Source organism: Lepisma saccharinum, chromosome 3 (genome assembly GCF_977018435.1).
Source record: "Lepisma saccharinum chromosome 3, izLepSacc3.1, whole genome shotgun sequence".
Lineage (NCBI taxonomy): Eukaryota > Metazoa > Arthropoda > Insecta > Zygentoma > Lepismatidae > Lepisma > Lepisma saccharinum.
In genome coordinates this window covers 65,794,033-65,821,524 of record NC_139231.1, presented here as the reverse complement: position 1 = coordinate 65,821,524, position 27,492 = coordinate 65,794,033, and the positions used below count along the sequence as shown (strand labels likewise).

At 38.0% G+C, this 27,492-nt stretch overlaps 1 protein-coding gene across 1 annotated transcript in view; it reads right to left on the bottom strand.

The window, feature by feature from the left end:
- The window catches only part of LOC145985094 (mitochondrial basic amino acids transporter), a 54,216-nt gene that overhangs the window by 25,565 nt on the left and 1,159 nt on the right, over window positions 1–27,492 (bottom strand). The window lies entirely within an intron of this gene.

Sequence of the window (27,492 nt, the reverse complement as noted above, 5' to 3'; positions counted from 1 at the left end):
TCAAGTCACAAGGATCACGTTGGCTTCGTTTAACAACTTTATTTTTTTATGAAAACCACTGAACGCTATATATTTCGATCCACTCAGCCGAAACTTTCTATTAGACTTTCTCCAGCACCCTCAGATTTTGAAATAATAGCGGGTGAAATATGCTACTTGCACATAATGATGTTTTGCAATGAAATGACATGAAATATATTTTGATTACGGAAGAGAATTGTATGTTCCGAATTGAAGGAAATCTACTATTTGATCTATAGCCTCTTTGCTGTTATGTTCTCGAGTAGAGCGTTCATTGGTCCGTTCTTGTCAACAATCAAATCTCTTAATTACTCAGAAAATAAAATACGCAAAGATAGAAGTATTATTAGAGATTGAGAACATCAAAATGCTTCTCAATAAAGTAAGACCTGATTCAGCACAACTGACAATGGAAAGGTTTATAGGATTGAGTTGGACATTAGTGGATCATACATTGAGCAGCCTACAAATGGACCCAAAGGTTCAAACTACCAACTTACAGTACTGTGTTTATGTAGAAATACATTACAGATATTATAGTACACATGCAACCATGACCTTATACTTTCAGACATTTTGGAAGTTTAATGGCTTCTTTTTCAGCGATTTGACCATCTCGGAGACCTAATCTCCCCCTCATCTGCCTCTAAGTTCTCCAACATGGCTTCATCTCCTGGGAAGAAGCCCTGGCAGATATGCACTACTCCCATTGGATCATACATTGAGTAACATACAAATGTACCAAAAGATTCAAACTACGAACTTACAGTACTGCGTTTATGTACTAATATATTACAGGTATTGTAGTCAAGTGTGTCTTACTTTTTGACTGTACTTGTAATTCTACAATTTAGAACAAATACTTACAATACGTACAAAATTAGCCAGATAATTGGAAATAATGGTGCAAAATTCCGATTGCTTTAACTGTGAATTCTAATTAATTCTAGTGTCTTACATAGGTCATTCGCCTGTATTTGTTGAGTATTCAATTCATTCAAGTTACATGCAATAGAGTTCAATCAAATTGCATTTTGAATTGGAATCCAGCTGGACTTGAATACATAAGACCTGTATAGTCTCAATTCGCAATATATTCACATCTAAAGGAAAGAAGCAGCAATATACATAACCCTATTCTACATCAACTGAATTATCGCATCTAGTGTCTAGATTACGTGGACATTTTTAACAAACATCCGGTCGAATTCACTTTATTGTTTCTGACAACATTCGTTAAGCAGGACACCAGTATCGGCAAGTTGTGACCACGTGCCATTCTCGTGATTTTCATTTCTGTTTGTTTAATTATGCTTCTTTTTCTGCGAAACTGGAAAGGTCACTTAGGTCATGTTCGATAACACACGATTTACTTGGCAGAAAAAAGGGTACGAAAAAGCTTCTTAATGATGTTTTTTTTTTACTTTCTCCATCATAAATTTCGTTGTAATTTCTCTTGAAAATTTCAGAAGCAGATAATTCAGGTTTTCTCAATACATTTGTACACTCGCTAAGGTAGCATCTAGACCGTAGTGAAAAGCGACACGTGTCACTTGGAAATAAATGCAACTCTTTCTTACTAAAGTGACACGAGTTGCACGTGTCGCTTATCGCTTCCGTATCTCTTCGTCTGGGCCGTTTTCTCAATCGTGTCGCCTCGGTCTGTTGGCTGCGCATGCGCAGTGATTGGAAAAGCGCGCATGCACTACCACCAAATCAACACGACACATTCATTATACTATATTGAGAAAACGGCCCCGGCACGTAGTCTGTGTAATAAGCAGGGCCGGATTTACCTCTTTGCCGCCCCTAGGCCAAACAAGCTCAACGGCCTTCATACCGTTTATCAAGAATGAAAAAAAAAATCATTATTTTCTGTATTACTATTTTTACTATTAACGGGATGCAGTATTAATTATTCTGTTTGACGCCATGGACAGCTACGTAATCACGAATTTGTTCATCAATTTTCCACAATGTAGGATCTGTACTTGGCACTAGATTGTGTTCTTCAGTAACACTTACGCTAATATGCCACTAGTTTCAAGTTTACCAGAATTCGCCATTGAACTGAAGAATCATTAGGTGATCCGCTACTGATGACTGATGCCAATGCCTGAGATTCGTTGGATGCATGAGGAACATCTGTAGAATTGACAGAACACACACTGGGCTCTTCAACGGCACTTTCCCCACTTTTTTTCCTTATTACATTTCTGTATAAAAAAAGAACTGATTTTCGAAACCTTCTTCAGAAATGTTTCCTGCTTTTCATCTTTCACCGCTTTTCTCTTTTTGTATTGTGACCCACTGAGTCTCACTCTTTGATCACTCATAATGAGCGTAATGACGTTTTAATTACCCAAACAAACGCACGTCCGACACTGACACACGCGAGACGCGACACACCACCTACTTCTTGAATAATATTCTCGAGCAACTACAATAGTACAATGCGAAACCCCTTTAATAATGCTTGCGCCGACAGTTTAATTCTCAACAATTCAACGCGAATCACATGCTTTTGATATGCGGCCAATGCAGACAGTAAGAAGGAACGGCGTTCCTGGAACGCAGCCAAGCCGGTGTTGTCTTCCAAAAGCAAGCGGCAGGCTCCACGTTCTTGCCGCAATTGCCGACCCGGCTCAGCACAATACTGTACATTCGAAACAACAACGTCGGTAATTAAAACAACAAATTAGTAAACTAGTTCCGAGCCTTGCTAGCCTATCTCTCTTAAGAAATATTCTTCGTTAACTTATATTTACAATACAACTACATTAGGTCATTCCATTCGTGTGTCCGGAGAGAAAAAGAGGCATTCCGAAAATTAGGTAATCCTTATACATTTATAAGGATTTATAACGCCCCTACCAAAGTGCCGCTCTAGGCCCGGGCCTATGAGGTCTATTGGGAAATCCGGGCCTGGTAACAAGTGAACGAAAACGAGGTCTCTGCGTAAGTAGTGACTCGAGTGGGCTCGACCAATGAACGCGTGAGAGGGAAAAGGATTGCGTGGACGCAACGACGACTGCACCTACTAACTGTTTGCAGCAACAACGTGTGTTGCTTCGCTCGAGCCATTCGTTCTCCCCTTCTCTACCGTTATGCATGAACTTTCTCCACAGACTCCTAAAACAGACTTCAGATATTAATCCACAAAGTGCCTTGTGAATATTTAGAAACTCCAGAATTAATGCAGTAGCGATACGCGCTTTGGGACCCCTGGAGAACACTAAGAAGCTCTATATAAATCAAATTCCCGCAACTGTTCTCTGTCGTATGAGATGCATAAGGTACCACGCTACTTGATTTTGCACGATAAAACCAATGAGAATATAACAATTAGAAAGATACCATTAATATGCAAGAAAATACTAATAAATGAATGGCGTCAAGTGTATTTTCCAATAGTAGGGGCAAATAGAGAGTACTGAATCTTCTTTTGGCGCTCGTGGCGCTCGATCGCCTTAATGGATTTCTCTCGTAAGGCGCAGTGTTGCCAACTCTTACCCGAAAAAAATCACCAAGGTTGTGGCGCTCGTCGTAGCCTTTTATGATGTATATTTTGAGGGTAGAGTTGGCAACACTGTGGGGGGGCACTGTAGCCTTTTATGAGGGGGGGGGGTTTATTGCCCTCTGTTTACATCTGGCAACACTACCGTAGATTGACAGTGTTGTTAACCTACTGGGTTTTTTCACTGTAAATTTTTATCAAAGGACCTGAGGGGCCTATGTATTTTTTATGTCTGGCAATACTGTTGGGGGGCCTAGTGTTGGCGACACTGTGGGTTTTTACTGTAGCCTTTTATGAGGGGGGTCTATTGCCTTTTTTTTATATTTGGCAACTCTATTGGATGTTCCTTTTTTGAGGCTCGAAATTATTATTTGAGGCTTGAAATCATCATTTGATGCTCGTCGGTGTTACCAACCTACTCTACAAAAATTCCACTATATGATTTTTCACAGGTTAAGCTAACCCACAAATAGGAGTTGGCAGCACTGACTTATAAACCCACTGGGTCCTCTTGGCATGTTTTTTCATGATGTGTTGCTAGGCTATTGAGCATCTTGGCGTATACAATGTATATATTTTGAGAGGGGGGTTATAGCTTTTTACGCTGTACGAATACTGGAAGCTTGACAGTGACAACCAACAGAGTAGGTAAACCTACATCCAGGAACTGGCAACACTAGTTTCTGACAGTGAATTTGAAATAAAATATTAAACAAAATACATGAGTAAGCACTGTAATTACAAATAGTACTAGTGTTATGCCCCCCAACTCCAACTGGACAACTGGGGAAAATAATTGTACAACAATTTGTACCTAATTGTACAATACTTGTACCTAATTGTACAACATATACACAGACATAAAAGAGAGAGCCTTCCCGTAACTTACTTCATGTACAATTTATATGATTTTACAACTGTGAAAAGAAAGCATATGTGTTCTGTATGCACACATTTATTCTTATTTTTTGAAGTTGAATGAAAACACATGTTTTTACGCTCTCGTAATACTAACCTTGCACCACTGATTTTAAATTGCTTCCATCCGCTTTTTTTTTCTGTGTTATTTCCGTATGCACGCAACATTCGCTTTCAATAGACAGAAGGAGTGTTAGTTTAGCAGGTTTTGAGTTTACAATTTATTAAATTAAACAATAATTTATGTAAAAATATACTTGTACTTACCGAACACAAAATAATAAAAAGCACATGTGAATGTTTGCGTGTGTTCATGTTATATGACGACTGAGTAAAAAAATAATGTTGACTCCCCGAAAGATAAAAGTTCCTGGTTCGACATCAGATGCATGCAAATTTTATGTTTTGCTCTCCAAAATCTTGATTTTTATGTTTGTGCTATTTGTCATACAGCAGAGGAGAAGAGGGGAGAGGGAGGGGAGGGGGTACTATTAGCGCCATCTATTAGCAAACAATAGAAATAAAAAGTAGGGTCAAACTTTTTCAACACCCAAACATTTTAAACGTCCTCGTTTAGTAATACGATCAGCAGAAGACGTTTAAAGGAGTACTCTTAGTCGAGAAAGCTAATTGCTAGGGCCCCTATATTGCTAAAATGTTCTTTGATTTGCATATTTCTCATACCGCCATATGTTGTTCTAGTTGACTTCTTCCAAAAAAAATGCTAATTAGCGAGAGTTAATTAAGCAAGGCAAGTAAAAGAAGCAAATAGAACAACATATGACGGCGTGAAATATGTAAAAAATTCGATTCAGAGGTGGATCGAATTAAAGTTGGGGGATATTTTGCATTTTTTCCCTATAATGTACAAAACATTTACCATACATAATTTTTTCTATTTACAACAGTATAAAATAAGAGGAATGTGTGACAATATCTATATTAATTAGGAAGGTATGTTGTATGCTAGGTTAGCTAATTGTGTATAGAGGAAAGATGGAAAAAGAGAGCTCTACAAAAACTAACGCTCTTAACAATATTGAACGCCCCGTGAAAATTATACATAAATAAGGCATAAGCGTATTATCTGCTTTCATGTCAGATTTTCCCAACCTGTGAGCTGTAGTGTTTAGGCGACAAACGACCTGCTCAAATATGATACTGCTGACAATATTGAACGCCCCGTGAAAATTATATATAAATAAGGCATAAGCGTATTATCTGCTTTCATGTCAGATTTTCCCAACCTGTGAGCTGTAGTGTTTAGGTGACAAGCGACCCGCTCAAATATGATACTGTTGACAATATTGTACGCCCGTGAAAATTACATATAAATAAGGCATAAGCGTATTATCTGCTTTCATGTCAGATTTTCCCAACCTGTGAGCTGTAGTGTTTAGGCGACAAGCGACCTGCTCAAATATGATACTGTTGACAATATTGAACGCCCCGTGAAAATTATATATAAATAAGGCATAAGCGTATTATCTGCTTTCATGTCAGATTTTACCAACCTGTGAGCTGTAGTGTTTAGGCGACAAGCGACCCGCTCAAATATGATACTGTTGACAATATTGTACGCCCGTGAAAATTATATATAAATAAGGCATAAGCGTATTATCTGCTTTCATGTCAGATTTTACCAACCTGTGAGCTGTAGTGTTTAGGTGACAAGCGACCTGCTCAAATATGATACTGCTGACAATATTGAACGCCCCGTGAAAATTATATATAAATAAGGCATAAGCGTATTATCTGCTTTCATGTCAGATTTTACCAACCTGTGAGCTGTAGTGTTTAGGTGACAAGCGACGTGCTCAAATATGATACTGCTGACAATATTGTACGCCCGTGAAAATTATATATAAATAAGGCATAAGCGTATTATCTGCTTTCATGTCAGATTTTCCCAACCTGTGAGCTGTAGTGTTTAGGCGACAAACGACCTGCTCAAATATGATACTGCTGACAATATTGAACGCCCCGTGAAAATTATATATAAATAAGGCATAAGCGTATTATCTGCTTTCATGTCAGATTTTCCCAACCTGTGAGCTGTAGTGTTTAGGCGACAAGCGACCCGCTCAAATATGATACTGTTGACAATATTGTACGCCCGTGAAAATTATATATAAATAAGGCATAAGCGTATTATCTGCTTTCATGTCAGATTTTACCAACCTGTGAGCTGTAGTGTTTAGGTGACAAGCGACGTGCTCAAATATGATACTGCTGACAATATTGTACGCCCGTGAAAATTATATATAAATAAGGCATAAGCGTATTATCTGCTTTCATGTCAGATTTTCCCAACCTGTGAGCTGTAGTGTTTAGGCGACAAACGACCTGCTCAAATATGATACTGCTGACAATATTGAACGGCCCGTGAAAATTATATATAAATAAGGCATAAGCGTATTATCTGCTTTCATGTCAGATTTTCCCAACCTGTGAGCTGTAGTGTTTAGGCGACAACGACCCGCTCAAATATGATACTGTTGACAATATTGTACGCCCGTGAAAATTATATATAAATAAGGCATAAGCGTATTATCTGCTTTCATGTCATATTTTACCAACCTGTGAGCTGTAGTGTTTAGGTGACAAGCGACCTGCTCAAATATGATACTGTTGACAATATTGTACGCCCGTGAAAATTATATATAAATAAGGCATAAGCGTATTATCTGCTTTCATGTCAGATTTTCCCAACCTGTGAGCTGTAGTGTTTAGGCGACAAGCGACCTGCTCAAATATGATACTGCTGACAATATTGAACGCCCCGTGAAAATTACATATAAATAAGGCATAAGCGTATTATCTGCTTTCATGTCAGATTTTACCAACCTGTGAGCTGTAGTGTTTAGGTGACAAGCGACCTGCTCAAATATGATACTGCTGACAATATTGTACGCCCGTGAAAATTATATATAAATAAGGCATAAGCGTATTATCTGCTTTCATGTCAGATTTTCCCAACCTGTGAGCTGTAGTGTTTAGGCGACAAGCGACCTGCTCAAATATGATACTGCTGACAATATTGTACGCCCGTGAAAATTATATATAAATAAGGCATAAGCGTATTATCTGCTTTCATGTCAGATTTTACCAACCTGTGAGCTGTAGTGTTTAGGCGACAAGCGACGTGCTCAAATATGATACTGTTGACAATATTGTACGTATATTGTATTGTATAGGAGACTAGAAGCATATAATTTGGCGAAAAAAAAAACCCAAATAAGGTCATAGAAAATAGTTAAAAAAAAAAATTAACAATTATATTTTGCATTGCACAGCATTAGGTATTAAATAACATACCCCCAAAAAAATCTCTGCGTTATGCGTTCTGTAAAAAATTGCCCTACGTGCCAAATTGCTATGTCAAGTGAACATTTTCAAAGGCACTGTCGTACTTGTGTGCCGGGAAAGCGAATATGTGCAACCAAATTGTGCTCTAAGTGTGGAAAAAATATTTCTATTGCCAACTTCAAGTTGTTTTTTTTTTACACGTATATATATTATTATTTTTTTAACAGAGGAAGAAAGTCCGTGCTTCGGAAAACGCGATGATGTGCGTAATGATATCTTCCCTCTCCTGCATAGACTTGTACCAATCTACTGTGTACCATCTTCTTCCCTCCATTGCCTCGTACAGTTCGTCCAACCTCTCGTCCAATTTTTCCTCTGCAGCCGAAAGCAGAATGTTGAGATCACTGCACCTCAGGCCGCTGATCTCCCGAAGATGGTCCTTGAGAACCATTTCACAAGGGATGCGAAATTCCGGCGTTGTTCTTGCTATGATTACAAGTTTCCCTACATCCTCACAATCTCCGTTTACTGCGTGTTTAAATATTTTACATAGTAGCTCGGGCGGCAAATCAGTTATACGAGACATGTTGTTATTATTATTATTTTTCACTCTATGTTATTTATATACCCTACCCCAATTTTTGTTTCGTGTTCATGGCGATGGTGGTAGAGTGCCACACACGTAAATTTGCTGTTGCGTAGAAACGAATTTTCGTTTCGTCTCCCTCTCTCTTAGCATTATGTGTTCTACCCTGCTCGATAACCTTCGCTATTGTTGCCACATTGTCATTCTATTTCTGGACACACTCGCGCAAACATCATTGAAAACAATTGAATAGCGCTCTAGCTCGCGGTTCCCACCGTTCGGTAGGGACGCTAATGTGGCAATATAGCACGGCGTAGTGCTTGCTTTTTTTATGCAGTGCATGTTTATTGGCTAGCTAGTAACTAGTGTTGCCAACTGTAATAATGAAGCACTATTTCTGTCATGGAAGGGGAAAAGGCAGGTAAAGTGGCGGTGAGTTTTGTTGGATTGGAAGCACCATATTTTTATTTTATACTAAGTATTTGACCGGTTTGACGTTGTGTGCGTGTATTGCGTGTGTGTATGTAAAAGTGTGTGTTTGCTAATGAACGTTAAATTCCATAATGCCTCCAGTTCTGTCGAAGTTGAAATCAAAAACCTTGCATAGCCAAGCTCGGGAAATTCTAAGCAACGTGCACGAGTTCATGAAGGAGGAAGCCAGTCATGGTGTTAGCATCCCAATAAAGCATTTTGGCAAGAGAGCAGCGAACAGCAGCAACAAATTGTTCATATTTCATAATTTTGGAATTATTCAAAATAAATAAATTATGTAGCTCCAACATCATTTCAACTCTGGCTCCGGCACGTGTTCTTGTAGAAATTGCATAGAGGAGACTGTCATTTTTGCTGCTTAATGCGATACATATTGTTTTCTGTGTTAAAATTGCCATGCTTTGATGGGTGATAAGCCTATTGAAAACTGTGATCGAGCGAGATATTCTTTTGCGCTGAATAGTATTGAAATAGCATAAGAAGTCTCATTATTTATTTTATATTTTGATGTTTTAGTTAGGAATATATTGATTTTCAATTTTCCGCTGCTGCGTAATGACCGGGGGGTTGAAATAGAGCGGCATCTGCCGCCACCTCCCAGGGAGGCAAAATGACTAGCGCCGGCCCTGGTTCATAACAAAAGAAAAAGCCGCGCAGCTTATCGTCTAGTGGCAGTATATGTACTTGTTATTGTTGTGGAAGCCGGCATTCTTTGTAAATGTACAACAAAGGCAACCGACTGTCGCCGATCTCAGAGAGGAAATAATAATACTGCTTCAGGAGGAGTGTTATGGTGCAATTGTAGCGGTTTAACACGTTGGCATGTTATTATCTGCCGTTGCAGTTCCATACCAGTGTATACGGGTTTTGGAAGTGAAAAGTTAGAACGCCACCAGTGCATTAATGCAATGAAAAATAATATATATATTTTTTTATTTTGCTTGAAATCACTCAAATAAGGAATCGTATGAAGAAGTCTTCTTTGCAGCATTTTTGGTAATTTTACTTATGTGTTAGTTCATATTTTGCGAATTTTTTAGTCCATATGTATGTAGCTACATACAAAGTCACTTGTTAGTACATATTAATCCTAGTCCTGGTATAATGCATGACGTTTAAAACTCAACGTTAGATAGACCTGAATTCTCTAATTTTATTGTTGTACGTAACAGCTGTGCATCGGCGCACTGCAGCGATTTTTCTATCTGCTCCATTAACAACACTGCTTTTTTAGTTGTTTCGCGCATCGCACGGCAGAATTATCTGCGCTGGACTCTACCCAGTGCGGCGACCCGTTCACCCAGCGATGCGTCTCTGCTCACGAACCTTTCGAAAGCTGCGTGCTCTAACTTTCTGTCTGCTTCGTGACGTGCATCCAGATCCGTCTGCGTGGTGTTGTAAGCGATGTTGTGATTTTTGCATGCGGCGTCCAACGGATTCACACTCTTGCCCCCTCTCTCCAATTTTTTCTCGAGTTTGGTACCCGGTCCGCAGTACTGGTAGCCAGGTAAATGCATCTGAAAAGGTAACTTGTTACCTTTTGAGAACAGGCACCTGTACGTGTTCTCGAAAAGTTTGGAGCAATCCAAATACCAGCAACTGATGAAAGTGTACGATGGTCTGGACATTGCAACGTTCGCCTCGGAAATAAAACCACTCGACGATTGTCGTGAAAATTCAGTCGTTGTGTTCGACGACGCCATCCTGGAAAATCAAAATGAAATTCGCAACTTTTTCACGCAAGGTCGTCACAAAGAAATGGATTGCTTCTACCTAGCTCAAACGTTTTCCAAAATTCCAAAACAGTTACTACGCGACAACGCTAATTTCATATGTTTGTTTCGTCAAGATCATACCAACCTCAAGCACGCGTACGATGACTACGTAGGCGGAGACATGAACTACAATCAATTTTCGGAACGCTGCTGCTCTACTTGCTGGAACGGTGACGATTTCGGATTCGATAAATAAACGTTTATTTATATACGTCGTTTCTCACAACGTTGCAACGTTTAGAAAGTCGTTGATTTTGTTTCTGTATTTTCCGTCGTTGGGTTTCCTCGTCATGTCGATCGTCGCGAATCCGAAATCGTCACCGTTCCAGCAAGTAGAGCAGCAGCGTTCCGAAAATTGATTGTAGTTCATGTCTCCGCCTACGTAGTCATCGTACGCGTGCTTGAGGTTGGTATGATCTTGACGAAACAAACATATGAAATTAGCGTTGTCGCGTAGTAACTGTTTTGGAATTTTGGAAAACGTTTGAGCTAGGTAGAAGCAATCCATTTCTTTGTGACGACCTTGCGTGAAAAAGTTGCGAATTTCATTTTGATTTTCCAGGATGGCGTCGTCGAACACAACGACTGAATTTTCACGACAATCGTCGAGTGGTTTTATTTCCGAGGCGAACGTTGCAATGTCCAGACCATCGTACACTTTCATCAGTTGCTGGTATTTGGATTGCTCCAAACTTTTCGAGAACACGTACAGGTGCCTGTTCTCAAAAGGTAACAAGTTACCTTTTCAGATGCATTTACCTGGCTACCAGTACTGCGGACCGGGTACCAAACTCGAGAAAAAATTGGAGAGAGGGGGCAAGAGTGTGAATCCGTTGGACGCCGCATGCAAAAATCACAACATCGCTTACAACACCACGCAGACGGATCTGGATGCACGTCACGAAGCAGACAGAAAGTTAGAGCACGCAGCTTTCGAAAGGTTCGTGAGCAGAGACGCATCGCTGGGTGAACGGGTCGCCGCTCTGGGTAGAGTCCAGCGCAGATAATTCTGCCGTGCGATGCGCGAAACAACTAAAAAAGCAGTGTTGTTAATGGAGCAGATAGAAAAATCGCTGCAGTGCGCCGATGCACAGCTGTTACGTACAACAATAAAATTAGAGAATTCAGGTCTATCTAACGTTGAGTTTTAAACGTCATGCATTATACCAGGACTAGGATTAATATGTACTAACAAGTGACTTTGTATGTAGCTACATACATATGGACTAAAAAATTCGCAAAATATGAACTAACACATAAGTAAAATTACCAAAAATGCTGCAAAGAAGACTTCTTCATACGATTCCTTATTTGAGTGATTTCAAGCAAAATAAAAAAATATATATATTATTTTTCATTGCATTAATGCACTGGTGGCGTTCTAACTTTTCACTTCCAAAACCCGTATACACTGGTATGGAACTGCAACGGCAGATAATAACATGCCAACGTGTTAAACCGCTACAATTGCACCATAACACTCCTCCTGAAGCAGTATTATTATTTCCTCTCTGAGATCGGCGACAGTCGGTTGCCTTTGTTGTACATTTACAAAGAATGCCGGCTTCCACAACAATAACAAGTACATATACTGCCACTAGACGATAAGCTGCGCGGCTTTTTCTTTTGTTATGAACCAGGGCCGGCGCTAGTCATTTTGCCTCCCTGGGAGGTGGCGGCAGATGCCGCTCTATTTCGACCCCCCGGTCATTACGCAGCAGCGGAAAATTGAAAATCAATATATTCCTAACTAAAACATCAAAATATAAAATAAATAATGAGACTTCTTATGCTATTTCAATACTATTCAGCGCAAAAGAATATCTCGCTCGATCACAGTTTTCAATAGGCTTATCACCCATCAAAGCATGGCAATTTTAACACAGAAAACAATATGTATCGCATTAAGCAGCAAAAATGACAGTCTCCTCTATGCAATTTCTACAAGAACACGTGCCGGAGCCAGAGTTGAAATGATGTTGGAGCTACATAATTTATTTATTTTGAATAATTCCAAAATTATGAAATATGAACAATTTGTTGCTGCTGTTCGCTGCTCTCTTGCCAAAATGCTTTATTGGGATGCTAACACCATGACTGGCTTCCTCCTTCATGAACTCGTGCACGTTGCTTAGAATTTCCCGAGCTTGGCTATGCAAGGTTTTTGATTTCAACTTCGACAGAACTGGAGGCATTATGGAATTTAACGTTCATTAGCAAACACACACTTTTACATACACACACGCAATACACGCACACAACGTCAAACCGGTCAAATACTTAGTATAAAATAAAAATATGGTGCTTCCAATCCAACAAAACTCACCGCCACTTTACCTGCCTTTTCCCCTTCCATGACAGAAATAGTGCTTCATTATTACAGTTGGCAACACTAGTTACTAGCTAGCCAATAAACATGCACTGCATAAAAAAAGCAAGCACTACGCCGTGCTATATTGCCACATTAGCGTCCCTACCGAACGGTGGGAACCGCGAGCTAGAGCGCTATTCAATTGTTTTCAATGATGTTTGCGCGAGTGTGTCCAGAAATAGAATGACAATGTGGCAACAATAGCGAAGGTTATCGAGCAGGGTAGAACACATAATGCTAAGAGAGAGGGAGACGAAACGAAAATTCGTTTCTACGCAACAGCAAATTTACGTGTGTGGCACTCTACCACCATCGCCATGAACACGAAACAAAAATTGGGGTAGGGTATATAAATAACATAGAGTGAAAAATAATAATAATAACAACATGTCTCGTATAACTGATTTGCCGCCCGAGCTACTATGTAAAATATTTAAACACGCAGTAAACGGAGATTGTGAGGATGTAGGGAAACTTGTAATCATAGCAAGAACAACGCCGGAATTTCGCATCCCTTGTGAAATGGTTCTCAAGGACCATCTTCGGGAGATCAGCGGCCTGAGGTGCAGTGATCTCAACATTCTGCTTTCGGCTGCAGAGGAAAAATTGGACGAGAGGTTGGACGAACTGTACGAGGCAATGGAGGGAAGAAGATGGTACACAGTAGATTGGTACAAGTCTATGCAGGAGAGGGAAGATATCATTACGCACATCATCGCGTTTTCCGAAGCACGGACTTTCTTCCTCTGTTAAAAAAATAATAATATATATACGTGTAAACAAAAAACAACTTGAAGTTGGCAATAGAAATATTTTTTCCACACTTAGAGCACAATTTGGTTGCACATATTCGCTTTCCCGGCACACAAGTACGACAGTGCCTTTGAAAATGTTCACTTGACATAGCAATTTGGCACGTAGGGCAATTTTTTACAGAACGCATAACGCAGAGATTTTTTTGGGGGTATGTTATTTAATACCTAATGCTGTGCAATGCAAAATATAATTGTTAATTTTTTTTTTTTAACTATTTTCTATGACCTTATTTGGGTTTTTTTTTTCGCCAAATTATATGCTTCTAGTCTCCTATACAATACAATATACGTACAATATTGTCAACAGTATCATATTTGAGCACGTCGCTTGTCACCTAAACACTACAGCTCACAGGTTGGTAAAATCTGACATGAAAGCAGATAATACGCTTATGCCTTATTTATATGTAATTTTCACGGGGCGTACAATATTGTCAGCAGTATCATATTTGAGCAGGTCGCTTGTCGCCTAAACACTACAGCTCACAGGTTGGGAAAATCTGACATGAAAGCAGATAATACGCTTATGCCTTATTTCTATGTAATTTTCACGGGGCGTTCAATATTGTCAGCAGTATCATATTTGAGCAGGTCGTTTGTCGCCTAAACACTACAGCTCACAGGTTGGTAAAATCTGACATGAAAGCAGATAATACGCTTATGCCTTATTTATATGTAATTTTCACGGGGCGTTCAATATTGTCAGCAGTATCATATTTGAGCACGTCGCTTGTCACCTAAACACTACAGCTCACAGGTTGGTAAAATCTGACATGAAAGCAGATAATACGCTTATGCCTTATTTATATATAATTTTCACGGGGCGTTCAATATTGTCAGCAGTATCATATTTGAGCAGGTCGTTTGTCGCCTAAACACTACAGCTCACAGGTTGGTAAAATCTGACATGAAAGCAGATAATACGCTTATGCCTTATTTATATATAATTTTCACGGGGCGTTCAATATTGTCAGCAGTATCATATTTGAGCAGGTCGCTTGTCGCCTAAACACTACAGCTCACAGGTTGGTAAAATCTGACATGAAAGCAGATAATACGCTTATGCCTTATTTATATATAATTCTCACGGGGCGTTCAATATTGTCAGCAGTATCATATTTGAGCAGGTCGCTTGTCGCCTAAACACTACAGCTCACAGGTTGGGAAAATCTGACATGAAAGCAGATAATACGCTTATGCCTTATTTATATATAATTTTCACGGGGCGTTCAATATTGTCAGCAGTATCATATTTGAGCACGTCGCTTGTCGCCTAAACACTACAGCTCACAGGTTGGTAAAATCTGACATGAAAGCAGATAATACGCTTATGCCTTATTTATATATAATTTTCACGGGGCGTTCAATATTGTCAGCAGTATCATATTTGAGCAGGTCGTTTGTCGCCTAAACACTACAGCTCACAGGTTGGGAAAATCTGACATGAAAGCAGATAATACGCTTATGCCTTATTTATATATAACTTTCACGGGGCGTTCAATATTGTCAGCAGTATCATATTTGAGCAGGTCGTTTGTCGCCTAAACACTACAGCTCACAGGTTGGTAAAATCTGACATGAAAGCAGATAATACGCTTATGCCTTATTTATATATAATTTTCACGGGGCGTTCAATATTGTCAGCAGTATCATATTTGAGCAGGTCGTTTGTCACCTAAACACTACAGCTCACAGGTTGGTAAAATCTGACATGAAAGCAGATAATACGCTTATGCCTTATTTATATATAATTTTCACGGGGCGTACAATATTGTCAACAGTATCATATTTGAGCAGGTCGTTTGTCGCCTAAACACTACAGCTCACAGGTTGGTAAAATCTGACATGAAAGCAGATAATACGCTTATGCCTTATTTATATGTAATTTTCACGGGCGTACAATATTGTCAGCAGTATCATATTTGAGCACGTCGCTTGTCACCTAAACACTACAGCTCACAGGTTGGTAAAATCTGACAAGAAAGCAGATAATACGCTTATGCCTTATTTATATATAATTTTCACGGGGCGTTCAATATTGTCAGCAGTATCATATTTGAGCAGGTCGTTTGTCACCTAAACACTACAGCTCACAGGTTGGTAAAATCTGACATGAAAGCAGATAATACGCTTATGCCTTATTTATATATAATTTTCACGGGGCGTACAATATTGTCAACAGTATCATATTTGAGCAGGTCGTTTGTCGCCTAAACACTACAGCTCACAGGTTGGTAAAATCTGACATGAAAGCAGATAATACGCTTATGCCTTATTTATATGTAATTTTCACGGGCGTACAATATTGTCAGCAGTATCATATTTGAGCACGTCGCTTGTCACCTAAACACTACAGCTCACAGGTTGGTAAAATCTGACATGAAAGCAGATAATACGCTTATGCCTTATTTATATATAATTTTCACGGGGCGTTCAATATTGTCAGCAGTATCATATTTGAGCAGGTCGCTTGTCGCCTAAACACTACAGCTCACAGGTTGGTAAAATCTGACATGAAAGCAGATAATACGCTTATGCCTTATTTATATATAATTTTCACGGGCGTACAATATTGTCAGCAGTATCATATTTGAGCACGTCGCTTGTCACCTAAACACTACAGCTCACAGGTTGGTAAAATCTGACATGAAAGCAGATAATACGCTTATGCCTTATTTATATATAATTTTCACGGGGCGTTCAATATTGTCAACAGTATCATATTTGAGCACGTCGCTTGTCGCTTAAACACTACAGCTCACAGGTTGGGAAAATCTGACATGAAAGCAGATAATACGCTTATGCCTTATTTATATATAATTTTCACGGGGCGTTCAATATTGTCAACAGTATCATATTTGAGCAGGTCGCTTGTCGCCTAAACACTACAGCTCACAGGTTGGTAAAATCTGACATGAAAGCAGATAATACGCTTATGCCTTATTTATATATAATTTTCACGGGGCGTTCAATATTGTCAACAGTATCATATTTGAGCACGTCGCTTGTCGCTTAAACACTACAGCTCACAGGTTGGGAAAATCTGACATGAAAGCAGATAATACGCTTATGCCTTATTTATATATAATTTTCACGGGGCGTTCAATATTGTCAACAGTATCATATTTGAGCAGGTCGCTTGTCGCCTAAACACTACAGCTCACAGGTTGGTAAAATCTGACATGAAAGCAGATAATACGCTTATGCCTTATTTATATATAATTTTCACGGGCGTTCAATATTGTCAGCAGTATCATATTTGAGCGGTCGCTTGTCACCTAAACACTACAGCTCACAGGTTGGGAAAATCTGACATGAAAGCAGATAATACGCTTATGCCTTATTTATATATAATTTTCACGGGCGTTCAATATTGTCAGCAGTATCATATTTGAGCGGGTCGCTTGTCACCTAAACACTACAGCTCACAGGTTGGGAAAATCTGACATGAAAGCAGATAATACGCTTATGCCTTATTTATATATATAATTTTCACGGGGCGTTCAATATTGTTAAGAGCGTTAGTTTTTGTAGAGCTCTCTTTTTCCATCTTTCCTCTATACACAATTAGCTAACCTAGCATACAACATACCTTCCTAATTAATATAGATATTGTCACACATTCCTCTTATTTTATACTGTTGTAAATAGAAAAAATTATGTATGGTAAATGTTTTGTACATTATAGGGAAAAAATGCAAAATATCCCCCAACTTTAATTCGATCCACCTCTGAATCGAATTTTTTACATATTTCACGCCGTCATATGTTGTTCTATTTGCTTCTTTTACTTGCCTTGCTTAATTAACTCTCGCTAATTAGCATTTTTTTTGGAAGAAGTCAACTAGAACAACATATGGCGGTATGAGAAATATGCAAATCAAAGAACATTTTAGCAATATAGGGGCCCTAGCAATTAGCTTTCTCGACTAAGAGTACTCCTTTAAACGTCTTCTGCTGATCGTATTACTAAACGAGGACGTTTAAAATGTTTGGGTGTTGAAAAAGTTTGACCCTACTTTTTATTTCTATTGTTTGCTAATAGATGGCGCTAATAGTACCCCCTCCCCTCCCACTCCCCTCTTCTCCTCTGCTGTATGACAAATAGCACAAACATAAAAATCAAGATTTTGGAGAGCAAAACATAAAATTTGCATGCATCTGATGTCGAACCAGGAACTTTTATCTTTCGGGGAGTCAACATTATTTTTTTACTCAGTCGTCATATAACATGAACACACGCAAACATTCACATGTGCTTTTTATTATTTTGTGTTCGGTAAGTACAAGTATATTTTTACATAAATTATTGTTTAATTTAATAAATTGTAAACTCAAAACCTGCTAAACTAACACTCCTTCTGTCTATTGAAAGCGAATGTTGCGTGCATACGGAAATAACACAGAAAAAAAAAGCGGATGGAAGCAATTTAAAATCAGTGGTGCAAGGTTAGTATTACGAGAGCGTAAAAACATGTGTTTTCATTCAACTTCAAAAAATAAGAATAAATGTGTGCATACAGAACACATATGCTTTCTTTTCACAGTTGTAAAATCATATAAATTGTACATGAAGTAAGTTACGGGAAGGCTCTCTCTTTTATGTCTGTGTATATGTTGTACAATTAGGTACAAGTATTGTACAATTAGGTACAAATTGTTGTACAATTATTTTCCCCAGTTGTCCAGTTGGAGTTGGGGGGCATAACACTAGTACTATTTGTAATTACAGTGCTTACTCATGTATTTTGTTTAATATTTTATTTCAAATTCACTGTCAGAAACTAGTGTTGCCAGTTCCTGGATGTAGGTTTACCTACTCTGTTGGTTGTCACTGTCAAGCTTCCAGTATTCGTACAGCGTAAAAAGCTATAACCCCCCTCTCAAAATATATACATTGTATACGCCAAGATGCTCAATAGCCTAGCAACACATCATGAAAAAACATGCCAAGAGGACCCAGTGGGTTTATAAGTCAGTGCTGCCAACTCCTATTTGTGGGTTAGCTTAACCTGTGAAAAATCATATAGTGGAATTTTTGTAGAGTAGGTTGGTAACACCGACGAGCATCAAATGATGATTTCAAGCCTCAAATAATAATTTCGAGCCTCAAAAAAGGAACATCCAATAGAGTTGCCAAATATAAAAAAAAAGCAATAGGCTACAGTAAAAACCCACAGTGTCGCCAACACTAGGCCCCCAACAGTATTGCCAGACATAAAAAATACATAGGCCCCTCAGGTCCTTTGATAAAAATTTACAGTGAAAAAACCCAGTAGGTTAACAACACTGTCAATCTACGGTAGTGTTGCCAGATGTAAACAGAGGGCAATAAACCCCCCCCTCATAAAAGGCTACAGTGCCCCCCCACAGTGTTGCCAACTCTACCCTCAAAATATACATCATAAAAGGCTACGACGAGCGCCACAACCTTGGTGATTTTTTCGGGTAAGAGTTGGCAACACTGCGCCTTACGAGAGAAATCCATTAAGGCGATCGAGCGCCACGAGCGCCAAAAGAAGATTCAGTACTCTCTATTTGCCCCTACTTCCAATGTCTTGTATACGGTAGGTCGGGTTAGAATTATTTAATCAACCTAGCTCTACTGATTTCTAGAGTATTCCTGCAACAGAGTAATTTGCGCAGACGTTTATCTGTAGTAATTGGTTCTTGCGAAAATTTTAGACCAAATGATGTAATTTTAGTCAGAACATTAGTGATTTGCCGTTCGACTTTAGGTTCCGATGGCATTCAGTACCACATTAACGCTAATATACTGCCTTGAAATTGTTGTAAATCACGCATTTTAATCTCCAAAAATATATACTGAAAATATCAGAATTTGAAACGCCAGAAAAGTAGGAAAATGTATTTTCATCCATATCATAAAATGCTTTGGCCGATGACAGTAGAATGCAATATCGGATTAGCTGTACAGAGTAAATCTTTTAGCTGTATGAATTTCATCTTCATGTTAATACAGGTACCGTTTTCACAAAACTGGTTAGTTTGCCACTTTTGGATCCTGTAACCCTGCGAAATCACGCCTATTAAAAAGAAAATTACATGAATGATACATGTAATGGAATCTCGCATTTATATTTACTTGAGCTTAACTGTTGGAAAAGTAAACAATATAGTTAGCAAAAACAAACTTCTTAATTTCACTGTGTTGTGTGGGTAGAAGAACGAGAAACAAGACCCTCATTTTCATATAGAAGCTAGTGCTTACTTTTCGAATTACAGCTTGAGTGCCGTTGTCCGATGAATTAGTAGGCAAACTAACACGATTATTACACGTCTCTGTGTTAAAATATTATGTCCCAAGTAGCCGTCAATTTGCCAACGTACAGGAGCCACTAACAAGATTCGGCCGTATCAAGTTGCGAGACCTATAACCAACAAAATTGTGAATTTCATGTGTTTTTTTTTAAAAATTCGAAGATGTCAGTTTCTCTATTTGAAGCACAGGTGTCCCAGAAAGTGGTAATAAAACCATTAATAAACAATTAATGTATTTTATATATGGTGCGGGGCCCTGGGTTGAGGCCCAAGTTGATCCCTACAAAGGCTTTCTTTGAGCAAAGTTATTCACATAGTGGGCGTACTTCACACAATATATGAAATATATGGTGCATTCAGTTATAAATTGTACTATACTGCAAACATGAATTTTGACAGATATAAAACGGGTTTTTGGGGAGAGAATTAACGTCCAGAAATGATCATCCTTCGTTAATAGATGTAAGTAAGTTCACATGGAAGTAAAGGATCTACCATTCGAAACATGGCTGAAGTAAACAAACTATATTTAAGTGAAAGATAGTTGATGGGTCAGGATAGAAAATGTTAGTTCTTAGCGATAACATGAACTATGTTGTACAACACAAGCAAACCGACCTAGGAATTTTACCAAGCATGTGGTGGGAGAAGGAAGTCAAAATTTTCCATCTGAACAAAACATTAAGCAATTTCCCCTCGTGGTCAAGTTTGTCAAGTGTATTTGAATGTCTAGGACGGAAGTACGTCTTTAAATTGTGTGGACCTGGTATTGACAAGACAATTACATAATAAATATTGCTACCCAATATAATTTAAATTAATTTAATACACAGGCTTTTATTCAGATTTAAGTATGCTACGCTGTTTATTTTAGGCATCTATTACTATATATAAAATTTAACATATTTTTATTTTCATTTTTTAACTTGTGTGTCTATAGGAGTTAGCTTGAAGGAAAAAATGCAAAAAGTAGGAAGGAACCAGGTCCGAAGTTGATGTTTCATATTCTACCTCTTAATCCGAGTAATAAATCGTTCATTGAGTTTTCAAAACTCCGAAAATGATATTTTTGTGTTAGTGTTCACACAACATAAACTTGATGACTAAAATTTCCCCCTAATTTTGAAAAGCTTTTTTTCTTGAATAAGTTGTGTAAAAGTGTAGCAAAATAGTATCATTATGCGTTTCAGTATATTAACAGAATGAAATGTAATTTTTTTTTTAAAAAAAAACGTTGTGCTGGATATTTACTTATGTGGTAGGCTGTATCAAGTAGATGGGTATCTCCAAGTATATAATAATAATAATAATAATAATAATAATAATAATAATAATAATAATGATAACACATTAAAAATACAACAATAGTTTAATGTTATTAGTTTATTATTATTAGTTTTATATCATTATTATTTCAACATCAAGGGGTCATTCTTTACAAAAATATACAGGGACGCCCATGCTTTGATCTCAATATCATCACGTATGCCTTATCTACTTTTTACTCTCTGTTTTCTTCCAATACGCATTAGTCCAATCACAATCATTTGGTGAGAAGAAGTTGTTTTTCTTCATATAATTTTATATCAAGTGCGCAGTAATTGGAAGATTCAGGATCATGGTCAGTGCATGGACATACGTATTTGTTTCAATAAATGTTACGCTTGCAAAGATAGTAAACAATTCGTAGAAGTCATGGCCGTATATAGGGGGGGGGGGGAGTTTAATGGGTCCAAACCTCTTCCATCGTTTTAGTAAACATTTTGCACTTACTGTGCAATAAAATAAAAATATCTCAAAACTTGTCAGTGAAAAAAATTCAAGGTTATATTAATATCACACAAACACACACACACACACACACACACACACACACCCACACACACACACACCCACACACACACACACACACACACACACACACACACACACAAATACACGTATATATTTGTTAAAAATAAGAGCTTTATTCTAACAAAGTTAAATGAAAAAGCAATGTTGTTATGATTAATGTACGTCAAGCTAATACTTAAATTGTTTAGAGAGAAAAATTTTTAGGCTTTAATTTAAAATTGTTTCTTACTAACAAATAATAACTAAAATTATAATTAAACTTGTATTAATTATTATTGTACAATTAAACTATAATTAAAATTGTATTGTCCTTATTGAAAACCAATAGGCTATGTATATATGTTTGTGTGTGTGTATGGAAGAAGTATAACATTTTCTAATTTTCAATCAATTGCGTGCATACAAGGCACTGCTTCGGTATGCAATTCGAATTTTGCATAATTCCCAGGATACTTAGACTCCCAGAAAGTGTCGAGAGGCATTTTTGCGAAACCCGTGAAAGACTAAAGTGCCGCGAAGTTGATTGATTGATTGATTTAGTTTATTTTACTTCGCGTTTTGTGCCTCTTGGCTAATTTGCGAAGATGGGGATGAGTGACGAAATGATGAAATTGATGAATGGATATTCACGAACACGCAGCGCGATGTATTAACTACTTGGCCACAGGGTCTGGCAAAGTGCTGCAAAGCAGTGACGTGCGGTGTATTTATCAAGGCAAGCCTGCCCCTTATGTACTATTGTTTATTTAAAAAAATTATATTCAGTGCTTCGGCTATCTAAATGGTCACCGCTCGCTAATGTTTTCAATGATTGTAGAGGGAGATTATTTCCGAAACATCTTTGGCTGTTTGTTATGCATTTGAAGCATCGGAACGAGTCACAACTCTCGAAGCAGCCAATCAACGAAGCGAGCCGCTGACGTCATCTCAACACAGAACCTATCGCTAAGCCCCCCGCTCAGGCTCTACACGCCCACTAGGCTCGCTAGACAGACTAGTGTAGTCCGCTGGAGATGTTCCGAAAGTAATTCGACTCTACACGAATAGAAGGAAATTCTATAGAGCCAACTCAGGCACGTGGCCAGGGTGAGGGCTAAGGGGGCTGAAGCCCCTCCCCAGAAATCCTGCAAATATCTATTTTAAATGTTATTTTTATTGTTAATAACAGAAATAAAGTGATAACCACAATAAAAGCTGCATTACATCGAAAAAAGTTTAGTTTATAATAGAGGAACCAGATTATATTTTTATATTCTACCATTTAATCAAAAAAATAAATGGATCCACAGCTTCCAAAACTTGTAATTTCTTTGTGATAGGTCACAGAATATAAACTTTATGAGTAAAATTTACCATTGACAGTTAAAGCCTTTTTGAACGATTGTATAAAAGTTAATAACAAAATACCATAACTATGATTTTAAGTACACTAACTGTGCAAAATATAAGAAAAATAATGGACAAAAATTGTGTTAGATATTCACTGATGCGGTGGAACGAGTAGCAAAGTCTCTCCATACATGTAATAATAACAACAAATTTGGATTGAAATTGGTATAGTTTTAATAACATATAATAGTTGTTAGTGTAAAATAACAATAATTATTATTGTCAATATTACTTGTACTAATCAAGTTTTATCTATGGCCGCCTACAAATATTTCTGGTGACGCCCGTGATGATAAGGGATGAAATAAAATTCTGGCTACGGGCGTCAGCCCACTGATTTTTCTAGGATCCCTGGTAGAGACTATCCTGGAACAATGGCGTGAACAGGAAGAGGAATTGGTCCAACATTTCTAAAAAATAAAGTCTAATGCAGGGAAGAGGGTATAAGATTGAAGGAAATTCCATGCCGAAGCGACAAGCGGAACGTGTCGCCTGTCAATTTGTCATGCTGATATGGTGTTAAACATTGTACTTGAAAGGTCCACATGTGACGTTTGTTGTGCGTGTTGTTTGTCACTTCTGTTTGAAATCTCACTCAGGAAGCTAAAAAAAAGGGGAGCTTAAGTTTCTTCCCATTTTTACCACCATATTCTCCTCTTCTGAAATTCCTAAGGAAACCATTGCCCGTAAGAGCAAACTCACTGAGTAGCTGTTGGCCAATTGTCACCGGATTTTTAAGTAATTGTTGAATGCATAATTTTTATTTTCTAAAATTCTCAACAACCTAATCTAAATTATGCAAATAAAAGGTTTACGTCCACACATCTGTTACTAGATTGAATTGAATTGAATTGTTGTTTTAAGTCCACTTTGTGCACAGAATGGTTAATCTCGACTAGACCTACAGTTTAAAGTGGGATCCGAACTACAATGTGCCTCCACCGGGTATCGAACCCGACCTGTTACTAGATGCCTTTTCACTTTGGCATAACAAAATAATAGTCTTGCAACTCTATGAGCAGATCATTGGAACCTTTTGATCAGCTGCGGCTGTTCCTTAGGTGTCAAAGTTTATATAGTTATTAAACTATAATTATAGCTAGTTATTAAACTTGTTTTGTAGTGAATTACACAATGTAATCTTAATGCAAATTATTTTCTGAGTATCTCCTGATGTTCTCTGCCTATCCACAAGATGGAAATCTCTGTGTTTCCGCAAGGTTGTGTATTGGCTTCTCCCACTTTAAGAGGGTATTGGAAGCCTGTCCTTTTACAAGCGTTTTTGGCGCTATGTCTGTCTTTCCCCTATCCCAGTGTATATGGGTAGTGGGTGGTAGCAGGCCGACTGCAACTACTTGTTCTTCATCTGAGGTACACTTGCATTTAATAATTTGTGTTACATAAGATAGCTAAATAACGGAGTGGGGCCGTCAAAGCTACGAAGCCAGAGGTCCCAGCTTCGGCTCCTGGTATGGATGTACCGTCGTGCTGATTCATTCTTTCATTGTGGTCGTCGCGATTAGACCACGAAGTAGAAACTAGAAAGGGACGTAAAATAAACACAACAGAAGTGGATAGAAATAGCAAGATAAACAACAGGCTACTTCCGATGTCAAAACACAAATATGTTTCAAATTGTGGAGCATGGTTTAATATTTTCTGAACGTATTATTTTTATTTATTTTTTGCTGAATATTGTAGTTTGTGTACCACCAACAGTTATTTCTTATTCTTAGATATATTTCTATCACTTTTGAAACTTTTTTAAAATGTGAAGGAAGATGATTATTGCCATTTTTCAAGTTGCGGGAATTTCTGATGCTCATTGACAATAGCATGAATAATCAAAACTTTCACATCGCCGTGTTTTACTTTACCCCCAGGCTGCAGGCACCTATTTATTTGAGGCTGAGTAAACTCCAGAGCCGCTTTATGCAGAGACAAGGCCTGAACACCGAAGCTCCAAGATAAGTTTCCAGTATATTGCGCGGAAAGCGGGAAAACAGTAGTGACGCTAATGGGGGACCAAGGTGCGCCTCCCCCACAAAACAACAAGTGGCCTCCAGTTTTTAGAAGAAAAAAAGTTAATATATAATGACATAATTATTACCAAAGTGGTATTTGAAAGCGAAAGGGGGAAATTTCGCCTGTAGTTTCCATGTGCTGGGTAATCGGGCTTAGATGGGGTGTCGTTTGAAGTGGAGACGTCGTCTCTTCTACATTCTTGTAAGAATAAATGCTTGCAATACACACACACAAACACACACACATACACACTATGTATATATATATACATATAATTTTAAATTTTCACTGCAACCACCAACGTTGCAAACCACTAGTCGCCACTTGATTAGGCTCCACCTTGAACAAAATAACACTTATTAAGTTCAAGTGAATCGACGTCTCACATAAAGTAGTAGTAGAAATTGTACGAAACATGGAACAAATCGACTATTTAGGGTAATGTCCCGATAAATATGGAACAACTATAGCATTCAATACTATCTTATTCATAATTATTGGATACTTGAGCACTCGGTGGCAGTGGCGGAACGACAGGGGGCAGGGGGGCATCGCCACCCCAACCTTGGACGGAAATCGATTCTATGGAAGGCAAATATTGACGGACAAGGGCACCTGCAGGAGGGCACAGAGGGGCAATTGCCCCCTCAATTTCAAATTTTATGTAAATTGAAAGACATTTCATCAGGGTTGGGTCTGGGCCCTGAACGATCTAAAATTTAGATCATTCGGCGCCTGAGCCCGATAATAGGTTTTTAAGACACAGTAAATCAATTTTCGAGCCCAATTTCGCGACCCGCCAAACACCCCCTCGGGACCCACGCCTCATAGATTGAGAAACGATGACCTAAATGAAAAAATTGTGAAAGAGAGAATGCCATGGCGTCCCGTGAAATTATTTGCACCCTATTCAATCGAATTGTTTTCAGTTTGCAAAAAAATTGTATCTAAAAATGTTCTTGCACGCTTCGCTCGCAATGGTTGTATTCTGTAATGCATTGTAAATTACCAGAGAGAGAAGAAAGACTTCTCTGCATTGATTTGGTCTTAAATATATGAACAATTCTTTGGAGGAAAAGGAGCGTGCAAATTTGAGAGACAATTTATATAATTTTTGCTGTTGGTTTATTATGAGGTGGATGAATCGATTATGTAATGTATTTAAATAATATATGTTGTATACATAGTGTTAAATAAACTTTGTTAGAAAGTTGCATATGTATTTTCTTATTTTACGTGACTCCATGTTGCATATGTGTAAAACATATGCTCTACATGAAAGTTATACATATTACATGTAAAGAAGAATTCTGTTCGGAATGCATTTATCATGCATTTCCAGTCTTTCAAAAATACAGTTTTGTATACTTGTTTTCCACTATTAATGCGAAACTGAACGTTTTGAAAAAAAGAATATTTCAAATCGTTTGTCCCAACACAAATGCTTCAGCACCGACCTCTACCACTTTTTTGCGTAATTTACGATAATAACGTCTTTGATACTAGTACTACTGCTACTACTACTAATAATAATAATGTTATTATTGTTGTTATTATTATTGTTATTGCTATTATAATAATCATTGTTGTTATTATTTCTATTATTATTATTATTGGTACGTTTATCCTGGTATTTGCCCCCTCCAGACAAAAAATCGTGGTTGCGTCTCTGCTCGGTGGTGTCGATAAGACAACCACATACATTTACGTTGGGGTTTCTGGGGTAAAGGTCCCTCCGATTAATTTCGAACCATAGTTATGTCTTATCAATTGGTTTTAACAATTTTTCAATTTGTAATATTTTAATGATATAAATTTTTCAAATGATGAAATATGCAAACGCGAAGAAAGAGCAATGCTTTTATTTTCATTATGCAAAATTTTCTCTATGAAATTAAAATGCAACCCAATTCACAATATACGACACCAGGGGTCTCGGGTTTGAAACCCGGCCTGGGCATGGGTGTTTGCGAGTATCCATTCATCAATTGTCTCATATCATCACTCATCCGCATTCTCGCAATTAGCCAAAAGTGGCAGAAAAGCGAAGTAAAATGAACCAAATCAATAAACAATTCATGTTGTAATCGAAGAAATTACCCCCTATAACCAAGTGGTTTCTATTTATTTATCGAGAG